General features: G+C 32.9%; 1 protein-coding gene across 3 annotated transcripts in view; it reads left to right on the forward strand.

Annotated features, from left to right (window-relative positions):
- The first annotated feature begins 3658 nt into the window (after positions 1 to 3658).
- Positions 3659 to 5648, forward strand: part of LOC106686022 (carboxypeptidase E) — a 38103-nt gene continuing 36113 nt past the window's right edge. For 2 of the 3 annotated variants that reach the window (XM_014429100.3, XM_014429098.3), the window contains exon 1: positions 3659 to 3942. The gene's annotated coding sequence lies outside the window, so the exon portion shown is untranslated. Of the gene's footprint in view, positions 3943 to 4472; positions 4742 to 5648 lie in introns of those variants that run through there. The other variant, XM_014429099.3, reaches the window with a different exon arrangement.

Raw genomic sequence — 5648 nt, forward strand, 5'->3', positions numbered from 1 at the left:
ATATGAGGCCTACACGGGCACGGTTTTTTTTATAATAAACACCGTTGAACCAAATCGAAAAAGTTTTTACAATGTTGATATTATGTTTTTTACTTCCTTTAGTTATTCATCAAAGATGTAATAGTTTCAATTTACCCATTGTTCATATATAAAATGAGAACTGGTTATTTATGCCAAATTAATGAAATTAAAGGTAATCAATGAGGTGTTTATATTAGACCATAGATTCGATATATGGTCGAATGTGCGGCCAGCAATGACTTAAGGTGGATCCACATGTTGGCCGCTCGCCACGGCTCGGAGGCTCGTACAAATGCTCGGCAAGCAAAGTGCGGACCATCCACATGTCAGTGTTATTCAGAGAGGCAAACATGGAGGACGTTAAAGTGATTTCAGCAATTGCCCTGGAATTATATTATTTTTATTACAAAAGAAAACGTAAAATACGACAAATAAGATGGTGGATGACAACAATTCACAAAAATCGGACTAGATAAGCTTAAAATTAAATAAAAATTAATTAAACTCATCTTTTATTTTAACTTTCATAATTGTCCTGTTGTATATATAATCTTGTAAAAAATGTATACAATGGAAGATTAGACTGTAAAGATATACTAATACGTTTATTCTTCTTCCTGTATAAAGAATTAACCTATTGGGTATTGTGTTATTGAAGTTAACTTATTGTATTAACTATTTCAGCCTGTGGGACTGAAAGTGGTGCAAGTCATTTTTTATTTATTGTAAGAATTTCAATTGTTTATAAATGTTATTAAACAATGTATTTAGTTAAGAAATATGTTATTTTAGTGCATATTGTGTACTTAAACAACATATGAAAAGTGACAGCTCTCAGTTGCAACTAGACAAAGAACAATGGTGGAGACGCTATACGAGCGCCCTCACGACCCCTTTGATCTGTGGCCAAAAAACCGACTCTCGACGGATCGGCAACGAGCCTAGGCCAACCGAGCCAAGCCACCCATCCACATGCTCGTGTATGTCTGAGTTCGCCATGGCTCGGCCAACATGTAGAGGCCCCTTTACATATATTATAAGTAAACTTTACATATTTTACTGACGTTTCGGCCTTAATTCACAGTCTTCAGGGCAACTCCACCTGTGTCACCCTGAAGAAGACTTGAAATCCAGTTCGAAACATCGACACAAATAAGTTTTACGTATGTGGGTATCATTACTGACTACACCGTAATGTACCATCTCGAAATGTACTATACCCGTACCATCTCAAAATTAAAGATACTTTACTGAAAGATGCTTCAAAATTGGTCATTTAAGCTTTGTTAAACTATTTGAATAAGAATAAGACCTAGCTGGTATTAAAGACCACTTGATTGTATATCGATTTGACTAGTTTAATAAAAATCGATTAAGCCATTTTAAAGAATATCCTTAAGAAGTGTAAAGTCGATTCTAAAATGGCACTAATGGTAGGTCTATTTATACGGGAAAGAATACTGTAATACACCAAGTATACACATTATCTAAATGTTTAATTTCAGTTTCATACGATTTTTCGTTTTTGAGCTAGACTGTTGATACACAGGCCATTTTGCGAGACTAGTTGTTTAGATTCGAGAAACTTCAAAACATGTATTTCCGTTCAAAACTCAAATTCGAAATTTTACGCAATCGTAACTTCACCTTATATTATATTCTAGGGACGTGGCGGCCGTGCGGGTTGGGGTACAGGTTCGGAACGTTGTGGGTTCGATTCTCACCTGATGCAGTTAATATTTATTTCTCGGCGATCCCAATAAATTAATCTTGTCACACAATACCAAATAATATTTATTCGATACAGCAAGCAGTAAGTGAAAGTAAAAACTTCTGTTCAAAAATGCGTAACTGACAGACAAAAATGTAGAAGTATTAATTTATTTCTAAGACGGGACAAATAAAATGTTAGATTTTACAATATTATAAAAAATAAATTGAAGTTAGTAACTGAACGGCTATGGCTAGAGATTGCAATATCGGACCAATATTTTTAAGTTCAATATCAATATTCGGTATTTTTTAGATCGGAATACCGGTAATAGGAATTTGAGAAAAAGTAAAAAAGACACAGGTGTTTCTTTGTTTTAATAAATAAATAAACATTTATAACTTATGCATTATAAAACTATATAAAGAATTTCAAAAAAGTAAAGAAACATGTAATGTGTTTAAATCACAAAAAAAGTGTAAATATCACTATTTAGTCTGTGGTACTAAATGTAACATTACAAATGTTATCTTTAAAAAGATAATGCGTTAATTGTACTGTCATTAAGCCTGGAACGTAATTTTGTGCAGAAATTACCACCTTTCGAAAACGCTCTTTCCGCTTCTACGGTAGTTCGTGGAGATGCTAGCAATTTTACCGAGTATTAACTTCTAGAACACCTTTTCAAAATAATCTAAAATCCCTGACGGCTTGGGCTTAGAAACTGTGCTCAAATTTTTATCTACCTCGCAATTGGATTCATTCCTCTTTAACAAATTTGTATCGTGTTTCGTTTTTAAATGTGTTTAGAGTCAAAACGTACACTGTTTTCTATGTTGGTGACCCCTTAACATATAGCGGAAACAATTTAAAAAATTTCCAGTAAATACCGAACAAAACTGTATTTAAAATTGTGAATACAAATTTGTAATATGTGTATTACAAAACTGCACGAATGGCTCAAAATACCGGTATTCGATATCCTGGTATTGCAATCCCTAGCTGACCTAAATCAGTGGTCCTCAACCGTGGTTCCAACAGAACCTTGGGGTTCCCACAGAACCTTGAGGTTCCAACAGAACCTTGAGGTTCCAACAGAACCTTGGAATCCCCACAGAACCTTGGGATTCCGTGAGCCTCTTCCAGCAGTTCCGCAAAATAATTAAGGAATGGGTCATTCCACGTCAACTGTTTTTGACCATACTATCACAGATTTTCTTCAATTTTGCCCAGGTTTTATGCAGGCATCCTAGCATTTCTTAACTTTTGCTCAATATAGATACTCTTTTTTATCAAATGATAACATAGGGTGTTCACCATTTACCTACTTCTACCTAAAGGGTTCCACCATTTTCCTACAAGTACCATAAGGGTTTCACTATATCCCTACTAGTACCAAAAGAGTTTCACCATATTCCTACTAGTGCCAAAAGGGTTTCGCCGTCAAAAAATGTTTGGGACAAACATTGTTAAGTACATGCATCCGTTTTAATGAACAATTCCTCGTACAAAAAGTAAAAATTGTCAGCCTAAAAGCCATTGTTGAATATATAATAAATAACAAAGTAGAACTTCTAAATGATGATTGAATGGCTGTCCCATATTTATTTAAAAGGAAACGTATACGGTCAATCAGAAGGGCATTCTTATTTTAAGGTTAAGACAGATAGATTATAGGGAAAATTCTTAAATAAGATCATTCAAAATTTTCTCCATAATCCATCTGTTTTAATCTCAAAATCTGAACTCCACCTTTGGTATTACTGTCATTTCGACTCATCGTTTAGGGCGAGTCCCTGTAGATACAAAATGAACAAGAAAAAACAAGTAGACAGATGGAAAATCTATCTCCATCTGTCAATCTATAAGGTTTCAATTAATTAACCTTCCACAGTGTTGATGAAATGTCCTCAATTTTTATAACATTCAATAATTATTAGAGTATTTATATTTCTATACTAATGAAACATGTTAGTTCGATTGCATATTTCAACTAATACTCCAAGTGTACCTAGCCTTTTCAAAGCTAAAATTTCTTTCCTATTCCAAAAGTTTTTAAATTTTGACGAGTTGATGTCTATAAAAAAAATAATTTATTTAAAAGGGTATGTCTGAAAGAATTTAACAGTCAGCAATGAAGGTCTGGGGAGGATATCACAGCTAGCCATTCTTCCAAATCTCACCAGCTCATTTGGTATATTCTAACAGTGGTAGGTAACCTGAATACCTTTTAGAACTATATTACAAATATTTCTTTATTAATCATAAGTTGGCAATAGTAAATATTGCTTACGTTGATAATCTGAACGAAAATCTTTTATTGATATCATTAATTAAATAATAATAATATTAAACTAACATGTTCAGTATTAGCTCTTAGACAAAAAACATAGCGTATGTTCAGTATTAATACGGTAAAATTGATTCTACAATGCAACATCATAAACAATGAAGTTGAGTTCAGTCATTAATATTTTTCTAAACAACATTCAAAATTTCTGTTAAGGCAGTAGGTGGAAAAAGAACGAAAACCATATTCTTGGAAATTGCAATGTGAAGTTTATTCAGTAAATGCTGAAACATTTTTTGTTACCGAAATTCGATGCTGCTTATCACAAGATTTAAAAGACACTTGATTTTAGGTTAACAGTGAATGGCATAACCCTACTCTTGTTAAAAGCAAAAGTGAAGCCACTATACTACGCCCTCGGTACTTAGATTTACCTTGAGGTTATTAGTAGTAGTGGTCCTATTACTATTTTTCCCAAACGTTAATGAACTGGTCGTTAACAAAAACAACACGGTTCTAAAGAATTTATGGGGGGAAAAAAAGGTTCATAAAACGAACGAACGAAATGAGTCAAGGAATGAAATCTTTTTAGTTTCCGTTCCCGATGTGGGATATAGAGGCTCCACAAGTTTCATACTAGTCTTCCTCTTAAAATGTTTGAAATAGGAGTGCTAAGAAGTATAAAGCAAATTATCATGGAAAAGGAAGAAAACATTACAGTCAGTATATTTACACTGGTACTCAATTTTAATTGATATTAATCATTAGTATGACTACACTACTTATGAATAATCTTTTCAATATCGTAACATTACAGACCAATTGCTATGTTATAATCCTAAGATTACAGACCAATTGTTATCTTTGATATTGATAACATTAAGGTCTTTCAATCCTCGTTAATGGATAGCTAACCGTAATGGAGTATAGATAACCTGTAGTTATAAAATGGTGTACTGCAATTACAAGGTATTTCATAGAATTACCCTGTCAAAAAATATCTTACTTGATGATTACTTTGAGGTAAATGAAGCCTTACTACATGCGACTACTTGGATAGCCCAAGAGAGAATTGGTTTCGTAAGGTATTGTAACCACCAGGAATGCAAAGAACCGCGACAGGCACGGCCTGCATGAAGTCAGTTTAAAGTGCATCAGAAAACTACATATAGTTTTTCTTTATTGAATTGTATAATATATTTAAAAATCTAACAATTTATTAGACGTTTATATAATTAGAACATCAAAATAAAAGCAATGAAAATAACAAATTATCAACAGCTAATATTTCAGAAAACCATGAAGCACTCTCTGGCAGTCAGCTCTAAAACTTGTAGTTCTCTTTCTTTAATGAGTTATAGATGAGTGCCACTTAGGTAAACAGATAAGTTATTTTTATTAATTTTCTTTATATTCCTTACTATACCTCATCTTTGCCATTTACTTCACCTATCTGTTTACTACCTTTTACATCTACCACTTACCACTATTTCTAACTGGTATTTTTCTACAATTTATAAACACTAGTTTTGTATTTACAATTCTACCATAGCTGGCTGTATTTATTAGTAACTAGTTTCTAATTCACCTATATATACATATGTTTATATGTGTATGTGTATATAT

Source organism: Halyomorpha halys, unplaced genomic scaffold (assembly GCF_000696795.3).
Source record: "Halyomorpha halys isolate HHAL.00 unplaced genomic scaffold, Hhal_1.1 Scaffold765.1, whole genome shotgun sequence".
NCBI classification, from domain to species: Eukaryota; Metazoa; Arthropoda; class Insecta; order Hemiptera; family Pentatomidae; genus Halyomorpha; species Halyomorpha halys.